The sequence below is a fragment of the Myzus persicae genome, unplaced genomic scaffold (genome assembly GCF_001856785.1).
Source record: "Myzus persicae strain clone G006 unplaced genomic scaffold, MPER_G0061.0, whole genome shotgun sequence".
Taxonomy (NCBI): Eukaryota; Metazoa; Arthropoda; class Insecta; order Hemiptera; family Aphididae; genus Myzus; species Myzus persicae.
In genome coordinates, this window is record NW_019104266.1 from 981,378 (window position 1) to 994,747 (window position 13,370).

The 13,370-nt window shown below is 27.3% G+C and overlaps 1 protein-coding gene across 4 annotated transcripts in view; it reads left to right on the plus strand.

Annotated features, from left to right (window-relative positions):
• The first annotated feature begins 435 nt into the window (after positions 1–435).
• Positions 436–13,370, plus strand: part of LOC111040629 (growth/differentiation factor 8-like) — a 45,452-nt gene continuing 32,517 nt past the window's right edge. Inside the window, exon 1 of one of the 4 annotated variants that reach the window (XM_022324596.1) lies at positions 436–456. The gene's annotated coding sequence lies outside the window, so the exon portion shown is untranslated. Of the gene's footprint in view, positions 457–4,518; positions 4,588–5,478; positions 5,754–13,370 lie in introns of those variants that run through there. The other 3 variants (XM_022324595.1, XM_022324591.1, XM_022324597.1) reach the window with 3 other exon arrangements.

Sequence of the window (13,370 nt, forward strand, 5' to 3'; positions counted from 1 at the left end):
TATACATTCGTCTGTTTCTTTGTTTTCATCACAGTTTCTTTTGGTCACGTCATACTGACATATAGTCACATATAAAGTAAAAAATAAAAATACAACTCCTTCTAAATAAAGTTCCTATCATACGAGATGTTAGATTTTTATTGTATTTACCATACTTTTTGTCTAAAGTTCTGAAAACATTTTCAAGGATACAAAGGATAGGATCATAAATTAGTTGGTCATTAAAAATAAAATGTCATTTAATGTCTCCTCTTCAAAAAAACTTTCTATATTATGTCTATGTACAAATAAACATGTACCTAGTATGTACATAATATTTTACCTAATTTATAATAATTCAATAATCGAATTTGAATATTATACAAATAATCCAGAGGTGAAGCAATTACATTGATTACCTGCAGCAATAAGAGGATATGTCAATACCTAACACGGAGTCAAGTGAACGATTATGATGTAAGTACATAATACATATTATAGTTATATTATATTATGCTTGCCTGACCGTACCTAATGACGCTAATGTCGCTATAGTCTCCCTTTAAAAATTGACAGACCCGTATAATAATATAATATATAATTTGAATATACTATCGGCAAAATTATTATATAGTCTAAGTGTATTTTTTATAATTTTTGGTTGACTACTAAAATGCAAAACAAATTATAATTATTCATACCTAGAAAAGTTTTAAAATGAGAAAATTACAAATCAAATTAATTTTTAACGATTTTTGTTAGCTTATAATTTACTTAACCTAACTAACCTAACCTCACTCGTGTGGCTAAATTGGTGATATGCACATATTTTACGATTTATGTTTTAATAGTAAGGTTAACCATAGTCCATAGAAAAGTACAAAAACCTCACTATGGACATTATAATATAATATAAAATTAAAAAATCACTTTACTTGACATATAAATATAATATTCATATTATACAGGATAACAGGAAGCACCTATACGGATATCAGCTAAATAGCAAATACCTAATCTTTTAAATTGTTTATTATTAGTTCTTATCTTTTGGCCAAGTGTCAGAAGAATAACGTTATTTTTTTTATTATAGAAGCCGCTAGTAAACGTTATTATTATTGCATATTAATTATAACAAATCAATTTGTTTTATTAAAATACAATGAAAGTGAATAACGAAATTCCATACTCAGTTTGTATTTTGTATGTATTTTATTAATTAATAATATAATATATCATATAATAGGAACTAGGAAGTACAATCACAGAATTATTCTGTGGGACAATTGTGAATTGAGCCGTACTGCTGAAGTATTGGACATTTGGTAGTAGGACGAAGTGTATAATATTTCAATAAATTGTACTACTTTAAATGAGACTATAATAATGTTCCGTAATCCGTTATATACTTATATGAATGTAGTTTTAACAGCTTGAATTTTTCCATGTTGAATTCGAAATAAACTAATGTTATTTTCTTGTACATAAAATAAAAAAAAAAACGTGTTGCACAAGAGAACACAGCGTTTTTATATCTCTGTTTAAATCACAATGAATATGAGATCAAGATATTTTATAAATTTGAATGAAGTTACGAAATATCGATTTATGCAAAATTATAGTTTTGCATTTGGTTTCCTGATCAATGTTAATAATTCATTTTGAATTTCGATTTCATTTAGATACTCGTGAAGTCATAACGTTACATCGAATGAAATGCACAAATGTCAGATTCGTATTATTCGTCAGTCATTACATTCATTTTATCTGAATATAATCCTATTTAATTTATTATAATACTTTCACAATAAAATACCTAATGGCTAATAAGTAATGTTATGGTAAAATTTGGTATAGTATAAGCTTTAGGAACACGTTCTTTTATTTTGAGGGAGTAAAGCAAAAATCACTTAGGACTAGGAGTCCACTAGCCACACATGTTTGTGTTGTAACCGTTATTAAGTTAGCTTCAATTTTACGATGTATACATTTTTGGTGAGTCATACAAGGATTTAAGATATTAAATTATTAGATACAATATAAACATTTTCATAATTCACATACAGATTTTAATAACTTAAAAAACCGAATGCACTAACCATATATAGTATTCTTACTTGTAAGTTCAATGATATAGGTCGATTCACTCTAATAATAAAGCTAACAATAATCGAAAATTTGATATATTGTACGTTTGTAAAACGACGATAATATAATATGAGGGTTAACCATATTGAGTACACACTAGTGCAGAGCATTATTTTGATCAATCCGGATTACGGATTACAATTATTTAATCCGAATTTCGGATCAATCCGTTTTATCCGGATTCACGGATCCAATCCGTTGGATTCGGATTTCGGATCCAATCCGGCTTCATTGTTTTTGTGATATTCAGCTATTTTTTCATTGTTATCAACCTAAATAATACGAATTACGATCTCAGATCTATGGAAAATCGACTCAATGTTCTAAGACCCCTAATAGCAAATACACCAGGGTTTCAAGTTTTTCACAATTTATTATTACTACTACCTATGCAGTAGGAGCTAGGATTCAGAAAGTAGTAAGTTGGCATTTAGAATTTACTATTTTTATTAATAAAAAAGGAATTTTTATGTGCGTATATGTATGCGATTCATAGCCAAGTATAACGCCATGTAGTTTTGAAATAAAAAGTCAAAGGTATTTAAGTTTATTTTATTGATTTTTCTAATCAATTAATATTTTTTTTCATTTTTCAATAGTTATTTTTAAAAAGTATATGTACGTCTCATCTTGTAATATAGATAATATGTAACATGGGTTTTTAATCAATATTATTTGGTGGTCCCAAACCCAACTTCAAAGTTGTATCCTACAACTTGTAACAAAATTAAAAAAAAAAAATAGTACCTAATGAAATAAAAAAAAGCAAAAATAATATGTAGTATGTTGTATGTACCCTAAGAAATTTTCATCAAATGTTTATATTAGTGTTATTTATATTCAGTTAAATTTTAAATTTAATTTTTATATAATAAACCGGATTTATATCATAATCCGGATTGAGTATTTTAATCAGGAGTAAACGGATTGTTGCTTTTGTTTCAATCCGGATCGGTAATCCGGATATGGATTGATCCGGATTTGGTGCTCAGCACTAGTACACACGGTCATTTTTACAAAACATTTGTATGGTTTTGAAATTAATTAGAAAAACTTTATTGTAATCATAGCTTATTTACTGGTCATGAATATTATTAGTTGTTTCAAAACAATAAACAACATAAATATTTGTTACTTGTATTTTCATTAATACAAAAAATATAATTAATCAAAATAAATGAGTACAAATAAATTAAATTAAAGAAAAATTAGTATTAAATTAAAACATATTTTGTAGTTTTTCTGATGACAAATATACCTAGAATTTTTTTTGGCGTATAGAAATGAAATAGGCGTGGACTTGTTTTGGAATTCGACGAAATTTTCAACTATAATAATATACTATTCAAATATAGTTCTAAAATAAAACATCTCTGATAACGGCAGTTTGTTATAATATATTGATAGTATGTACCTATGACCTATCTGGCTATCTAATTTAAAATAGACTTATCGCTACCAGGTAGTTCGGAGTTTATACTGACGACTAACAAGACTCCGGCACCTCGGTTCCGTATCACTTAAACGTGGAAACACCCAAATTTCTCACAACCAATCTAATGAATAAAAATTACATTTACATATGCCCATCTTTCGATCACACATAATGACAGAATACAGTACATAATATGCAGATTACAAAATTATCGCAAAACGTACAGTTATCAGAAATCCCATGACCACAACACGACAACACATCTTCACTTGCAGCTACCATTGAATTCATTGAAAAAGCAAATCTTCAAAATACATTGTAATATAATATCACAGTAGTGATATATTTATTATTTACTGAGGTGACAGTGTGACACGTCAAAATATCGCCGACAAAACCAAAATACCTCCACAAAATGTTATTACTCCATGAAAAAATATCCCGCGTAAATGTAATACAAAAATAATGTTAACCTTTATTATAAAAGTTGCGATAACAATTAACAAGTAATAATCGTGCAAAAATATGCCGGACAAAAATATTCCATGACAACATTTAATTACAAAGATACAATTATTATGCATTTGTATAATATCATGTCGTACCTATAACCATTGTTCAAATAAAGGAATATTATGTGAAGGACTGCCAGAAACCAAACCGCGTAGGTATTATGCGGGATCGCAGTAATGCGGGCTTGTGTAAATAATTCTACCACTCTTACTGTAAGTGTATATTACTATATTGTAAATTATTTGAACGTAATTTTAATTTTGGAAGGATTTTGTCTCTAGTTTATTATAATATATTATTATTTGAATTGCTATTCAGTCATATTATATATTTTAGTTTAGTCACTAGTCAACTAGTCAGTTTACTAGTTTAGTGTAGTTCAAGTCAGTGAAGTAAAATGATTTCTGTAATAAGTAATTATTTCTGTAATTACCTAAATAGGTAAGCTCGAATTATTCATTCACTTACCATAGGTAATACCATCTATATACTTTGCTTGTTCGTTTTAGAAGGTATGTCTTTATAATATTACTCCGAATTCTTTGTAAATGTTTTATACTTTTTAAACTATTTATCCATGATACAATTGTTGAGTACCTGCCGTTCTAGCGAAGCAACACAATACACTCGTTCAAAATGTATATAATTAGTTTTATAGATATAATTAATTTAGCTATAAACTTATGTAATTAAATACATGTTTACTCACCGCATGTGCGTGTGTGACAACGTAGTAATAGATTTAATTCTTAATTTGTAGGTATAAAATATAACAATGTTGAAATCCATATAATTAAAGTAGTTTCGTTGTACGCACCGTGCCTATATAATTGGGCATTAAATCATTAGAGCGGATAACACAATATATTATGACGATTTGTATCGTCGTGAACAATGTATTAAAAGATATGTATATTACTTTGATTTGTTTTGCTATGCATTTAAATTACTAGGTTCTTACAACTCGCTAAAAATGTGCGTCATTTAGTGTGCAAAACGTATGCAAAATGAAAAAAGAAAAAATGTTCGCACAAACAAAAAAAATTTTATCGCTATAAATGTATTCAGTTTAAAAATGATCTACGGTAACGCACATTTTATGATATCCCATCGATCACACAGGCACGCGAACAGATAAAATCCTGAATGCATATAATAATCCAATACCTATCCAAGGAACGTGTACATTATTAAATGCGTCAAACGATTGGTGTGTGTGTGTGTATGTGTTTGCCCCCTCCTATAGTTGTCGGGTTTTTTCCATCTATACTCTCTTCTATATTTTTTTTTGTGTTTTGTTGTTTTTTTTTTCATATTGTTACTAATACGTATTTTATATAGGTATATATTGTTTATTACTTTTTTTTTACCTGCAATCCCGAAGGGTAAAAAAATGGAAAAAACACAGTTTGTTCACCGGTGGAAGGGACGGTGATCGGTTCGGGTTTAAAGAGAGTGGGAGCGTTTGGTGGAGTTTTTATTTTGACAGTGACAGTAACCACAGACTGACCGACCAACCAGAGATTTTTGTTTCACCTTCGAGTACAACCCCCCGAACTCGGCAATTTCAACACGGGTCCGTGTTAAATTGTTTAATTTATAATATATCAGTTTGTCCTATACCGTACAGGTGGTCAAGTTTAATCCTGGATACCTCTTCGTTAACTCAATTTTAACTGTAAGTATTAATATTATTTTTGTCGTAGTAGTTTAATCAATACTATTTGCTTTCTATTGTCACAAGTTAATTAAATTAGTGTAACTATTGATCAAATTTAAAAGTAAATTAAGATGTTACGAGAAAAAATGATTGATTGAATAACTAATTGAAGTGTAATTTAATAATTGGTATGTGTACAATTATTTAATAATAGGTATTTAATCGATTTTTAATTATATTTTTCTGTACAACTCTAATAACTGGATACTTAAAATTGAAGACTTTTAAACAATATTTATATTAATAGCAAGTTGTAGGTAAATTATATTGCGATAAAATAGTAGCAATAGTATAATTCCTAATTTTCGATTCACGAATAACTGTTGAATACTATACGTTATTATAACGATGAGTGAGCACAACGTACGTAGATTTAGACTTTTTATTTTATTTAAATGATTATAAAATAAATATGACGGTTAACGCTTTTAATTGACGAAAATAATTTCTTTATATTTTCTTGACGATTAGATCATAATAATTATAAGATATTTTGTTAAAACGTAGGTAATATATTTCAATAAAATCAGTTGTTCAAACAGTTGGTAGCATAAAAACTGGTTCATGCTCGATTTTGCACTTCAATAACCCTTGCAACCAAAAAAAATATTATAAGTATTAGGAACTCTGGATTAGGTCAGCCGTATATTTTGGGTATTTGGGCTTAGATAAATTTCGAGTATTCGTATGTCTATTGCGAAAGGTCAACACGACCGGACCGACTCGAACTGTATCCAACCTACGATCGTCCCCTCCCCCCATTTTAACTATTACGGAGGGCTACAGGGGGCCACCAGCGACGTTATCCGTGAGGGGCACGTTCGCTCACGAGTTTTAAGCTAACGTACGTGATCTGCAGGTAGTGCAAAAATCCACAACAATGCGACGTGTACCAGATGTTTTTCTTTTGATGATGCTTGTAGGTAGAGAGAGAGTGAAAGAGTGAGAGGTAAAAATAAAATCCGGACGTAGGTATATATATCTAACACAATATAATAACAATAATAATGCCGTTCAAGTTTCTTCATTGTAGCGATGATATTTTGATGAACTGCCAAAATGAAAAAAACCAGGTGAAGGATAAAAAAAAAATAATAAAAGGAAAGAAAAGATCCAAAAATGCTACTGGTCTGATAGTGCAGTGTAAAAACTATCCCTGTAATATATTATGTTGTCGTGTGCCATCAAATTACTAAAAAAAATAAGTAGGTAATCCTAAGGCGAACAATCATTTTGATAAAACGGTATTTCACTATCACAACACAGTAGTCATTAGTTTAACCGTCATATTTTTTTGTTTAGGGGTTGTGTAATATGGATTTCAAAAGAAATTACCCTTGTATTATTCTGCAGGCTTCGACTATAGCAGGGATACAAAACAATATTTTTACACATCAAGTTGAACTGGGATGGGATAGCGTTTTAGGGTCTTCTCTACGTTGAAATGTGGTGTTATAGTAATAACATTAGAATGTGAGATAATATAATATATAGGTACCATATATATTTTATAAAGCATAATTTCTTGAAACTGTGTCTTTAGGAAGTAATTTTAAGAATTCAATATAATATTATTTTTAATGTATTTAGACTTTTTTTATTAGAATGTGGTAAATGATAATAAATCAAAACTATACAATAGGAACCAATCAGAGTAATACCTACATACAAATTGTAAGCTTGTTTGTAAACATTTATTTTTAGCGTGTCAGTGTTGAAGTATAATTCATTGCACTATTTTTTTTTTAATGAAATTTAATTTCAAATATTAACCGTTGAATGCTTTTTATTGACCATGAAATAAATTATATTATATTTAATTTGTTCTTTTCGATTTTTAATTTTTGATTATACTCATTTATTCACTCATTCATTTTTTCTTCGTGTTTGCAATTATACTCATTGTTAACGTAGTATTTTCATGTACCTAGGTTTTTATATGTATAATCATAACAAACGGCGTAATTGATAATTTTTTTAAACTAATTTTTAAATTTTTAAACAGTGATATAGATGTCATGTTTTACCTTTAGTATTTTATTAATTTTATTTAAATTGTAACTTATTGCTTTTAAATTTGTATGACTTTAAAAAATCAAATATCAGACTAATGTACGATACATACTGAAAATTAATGGAATTAAACCAGTTTAGTGCAGTAAAATTGCAGATTTTTCCATTGATTTAATTGTTATTTACGTATCTAGTATTTAGTTGTTCAATGAAATATAGCTGACAAATGATGCAATTATTAATTGTCATACAATATTATCGAATTTTTTTTTATATGATCTAAAGATTGATCTTATGTTTGATTATCACACGATTACATTAGCATAAAATGACAATATGTTTATACTTGCATAATGCATTAAATACCTATAGAAATGAACATTTTTGGTTAGGATTTGTGTATGAGTGAATTGTTTGATTTGATGGTAAAAGCGTATTGCAATATTGTTTTGCAAATGATTTAACATGTTTAAATTGAATTTGGTATACCTACGTATATTGAAAATCATCTATGGACATTACAATAGTGGTTGATTAACACGTGTTATGTAAATTAAACAGTGAGATCCCGAAACGAGGTCATTGCTCTCGTTTTATTCTGTTTCTTATATTAACGGTATTTCTATGATAATAATATGTGAATGGTAGTTTTTTTGTTATAAAATTCTAGTGTAATATGATGTATTTACCAACGCTTTCATAAGAAAATTTGAATATTTAACGTCTGTAATATTATTTTAACATTAAACGCTGGGGGGAAATATGTTAGAACATATAATATGATAATATTTAATAAGTAAGCCTCTATGAATAATTACAAAAATGTTATTGTTTTTATGCACATTATTATCATATAATCCGTTTGTTAAGTATGTAGTTGTCATTTAAATATTATTCACAATTAATTTGTCACATATGTTTTGGCGTTAATATGAATAGTGTTCCATCATGACTATTGATAATTTAAATAATTAATATACGATTGCCTATTTGAAAAATGGAAAAAATATTTTTAACAAGTTTGATATTAGTATGGGTATCTATAAATTTAAATTAATTAAAACTATAACATTTAACAACTATATTCACAAAAATATAGACCCATGCCTCGTATAATTCTAGTTGATTCATTGTATGCCGGTGTATTCATTATTATTCTGAAGCAGATGCAAATTTTTTTTGTGGAGTCAGTGAATTTCTTTTAATGGTTTAGGTAAGGCGTCTGGTTCTCATTAACAATACTTCCATTTCCGGTTGATTATATTTAATCTCCTGTCAAAACTGTGACTACTACAATATTATAATATTATACGTACGCTTTTGATGAATTACACCTTATATTATTATAGCAGTTACATTAGGAATACAAAATATTGTTTAAAATTTTAAATGTTGTAGGAATTCAAAGAACCTGTAAAAACTAACCATAGTCATTATTATGTTATCATTATTTATACAATCATACCCTATAGGTATCTTCCTAGTTCCTACTCCGTACAATGAGTGTCCTATCCCAACACTGAATAATTTGAATATAATGTTGTTCTTGGTTACTTATTCAAAGACTATAATCATGTATTTTCCTGTTATATACTCAATGATTATTTTTCGTCCATCAAAATTAAAAATAAATACGAGGGAGCTGGCAACTTCGAGTTTTGACCTCTTCAATGGTGTACACCGTAGGGACAGGCTGTGTGAATTAATTTCGAGTGGTCGAGGTCAACGACTAGCCAAATTGCAAAAAGTACGTGCAAAAAATATAACAACAAGATGGAAGGGGTAAACTGTTTTATTGCAATATGGAACAAAGTATATTAGGTACTCAAAAATTGTACACTTATAGTTTATTGAGAACATCTTGTCATGAATTTAGAGTACTAGAGTTGTAATAGAATATGATAAATAATTTAAATAAACATGAATTAATTTAAAATTAATAATATAATATAGAAACATTAATGAAATATCTAGGATACTCAGTAGGTGGGTATAACGGTTCAAGTTACAATAAGTTCCAGTTTATTATTCATTAGGCGTATAGCATTCGTCGTGTTGAATTCAAGTGTTACCTACAGTATTTGATTAACTAATTTTGATATAGTCACAATTCAAGCAAATATTTTTAATTCATTCAGTACTCATTAAAAACTTTTTTGAAAAAATTGAAAAAGTTTAAAAAAGTAATTAATTTTATGTTGAAACATTAAACACTATTTATAGTTAAATCTCATGTAGTATAAATATATCACATACGAGTAATATGACATAGGTAATTGATATAATGTATTTTCTGAAGTAAATATATAGATGATAAATCATATAATAATATATATATAATAAGTTGTTTATGTAATGTGTAGTTATAAAATATATTTTAGATTGGATAATGGATTTGATAGTCATTTTAAGAAAAAAGTAAAATTAATACTATTTCAAGAGAATAATGACCGTCGTGCCTTTTGAGCGTTATTAAACTGGGTTGTGGGGTTCCGTGTTAGAGCACATCTGGTCACGGTTAATGGGCAGATGTATGGGGTTTCGGGTTTCCGAATTTCGAAAAGATTTCGCGTGTTTTAAATGTTACATTCTTGGGAAAATATTCACTAATAAGCAGTGTTTGGCGAACACTCACATATACCAGATACGACAAGGACATGAGACAACTGCAACAGGGCATTAGAAAAAGTCCATAAATAATATTGTTTTGTATACGTTTTCAAACTACCGTGTAATTTACGAGATTTCTGCAAGTATGACCATAGGTTGTCACTTGTCAATATATAAATGCACTTTGATTTATTATTTTTCCTAGGTTCGTTTGCTCTGCTTTAATGCTTATTAGTTATTTTAGTTATACTATATACACAATAATTGGATACTACAAAACACACATAAATGAAACTATAATGAATCAATAAGCTGCAAAAAGATAGGTGTAGAAAAGTATATTAATAATAATTAATACTGGATAAGACTTTACTCCCATAATGACCACCTTAGAAAATAATGCGATACTAAATTTGATACTCATATTATGAACGCACATTATCACTTCAATTAATATATTATTATCGTTAAGTTTATTGATAACTTAATATCATTTTCTATAAAAAACTCTACAAACAATTAAACGTATTATTCTTATTTAATTTATTAGTGCATTTAATTTAAATAAAATGTTTTTTCACCAATGTCTTGATGTTTTCTTTAATTATTTTAATAAAGTTTATTTAAAAACATGTTTTAATTATGTATTATTAAGTACTCCATTACATGTAAAATTGTTTCAATTATATTACCTACTTACCAATCCATTGTCTCATATTAGCACAGTAAAATATTTAAGCACTAAGTAAATAGTTAATATTTTTTAGTAATATTATTTTTTTTAAAACAACTACAATATATATTTTGTTTTAATATTTTTTAACTTTAATATTAAAGCTATTAATGTGTTATAAATTATAATAGGTACATACATTTTAAGAAATAAATTCTTAGAGTTGAAATTTTTACCAAGTTCTTATTAAGATAGAATTCTCAAAATATGAATATTAAATGTCTTTTTTTGAGATATTATAGATTTTTGAAGTTTAGTTTTCTATGTTAATAATATTTTTATTTTAATACATTTAATGAAAAGTTTCTCGTAAGTTATTGAGTAGCAAGTATAGTTAAAAAAAATGAAAATATGCACATGCTCAATTTATTTTTAATCGTTTGTGGTTCAAATGTTGACCAAAAATTCGTCAAATACACGACAGTTGTAAATTATTTTGTGTTACAGGAATTTAAAAATATTAAAAATAAAAAAAGTTTTTTTTAAAAAATATTTTGAATTTAATGTTTTGGACTTTGGATATTTAAACGTATAACAAAAATGTTTCGTTAAAGTTATTTTGTTGTGATTCAAAAAAAATATTAATCTCAAAAACTTGAAACATTCCACTATTTACTTATATTATTTTGTTTACTCATTAAAATGTTCAAAACATTTAGAATAATTTTAAGAAATATATATAGTAGTGGTTTATTATCATTTTGGAACGTTCACTGTTTTTATTTATATTAGCTGCAGCTATAACCAACAACAAAAATCAGAGAATTATGGAGAAATTGCCAATAGGTACTTAAAGAAGATAATAATGATTCTCTGATTTGTCAGCTGTTGACCATCGTCGACTTAATAAATGATAATAATTTATTATAAAATAAATTTACTTTTCGCTGACCTACGAAAACAAAAAAAATGTTAGTTTAATTTTTAGGCAAGTACTGTAGAAAGAAAAACAAGTGCATTTTGTAATTAAATAATAATTAACACAACATATTATAACAACATTATAATATTTAGACACTTATTTTATGGTTTAGTGTCTCGTAGGTAGTATGTGAAATTGTATCTGCCTGTGAATCCATGCGAAATTGGTGCTATTACGTTGGGTAATATATTTATGAAAATAGAATAATATCATTATTCATTATACTGTGTTAAAGCCTAATATATTTCTTACTGTCATTGGTTGTCATCGACGATAACCCATTTCCAAGTAAAATAGTAATTAATTTTTCTTATACCTAATAAAATTATGAAAATAAAATATGTTTGACAAGTCAATAACTATGTATTTCGCTATCGTATTATTGGTACCTACCGTCGTTGATGATAACCGTTTTCTGGGAACAAAAAACCATTACTTCACTAGAAATAAAAAAAAATCCTAAATATACAGCATTCAAAAGTAGACATTTCCAGGAGTGACGCGTTTTTAGCGTTTCTTGCTTAATTAATTGAAGGGGAGCTCTGAAATGTATAGAAAATGGAAGCGGACTTCAACCACCTTTACCCCCTCCCTTCAAAATTCGAGCACTGTACGAAAAACGAATCTGGGTGATGAATATGGTATATCTTTATAATATTAAACGGATTATATTATTTATATTGCTACTATATTGTTATATTTCGTTCCTATAGTCATTTTTTGACTATTATTAATACATTTTTTACCACAAATTGCATTTATTCAAGGTAATAGAATATATTTATATCATGTATACCTATTACCTACCTAATAGTTATTAACTTTTGAGTCAAAACCGACTTACCGTAAAACGGTGTGAATAGGTTTGTGGTTTAAAAAATAATACAGTTAATCTATTTATTTTAAAAATGTCGTGTACTTTTAATATACCCACAATATAATTATATTCTTAAAATTTACTAACTAATTATTTAAAATCGTTATTTTTCTTTTACGGGAAACTGATTTTTCAAGGTTTTGACACGACCACATTTTTTTGTCAATATTCATAGAAAACATTTTTTAAAAAAAATCGGAAATGTCTTATGTCTATAAGTAGTTAAATTGAATATTTTTTTTTAATATAACAGTATATTATAGAAAATACTAATATAAACATTTAGTGAGAATTTCAAGTACCTACGGTTTTTGTTTTTGATTTACAACAAAATAAGAAAATTGATTTTGTAAAAAAAATTTTTTGCTTAAAAATTCTGGCTATCCCTTTTTGTTTACTTGATTATTAAAAAAAGTACTG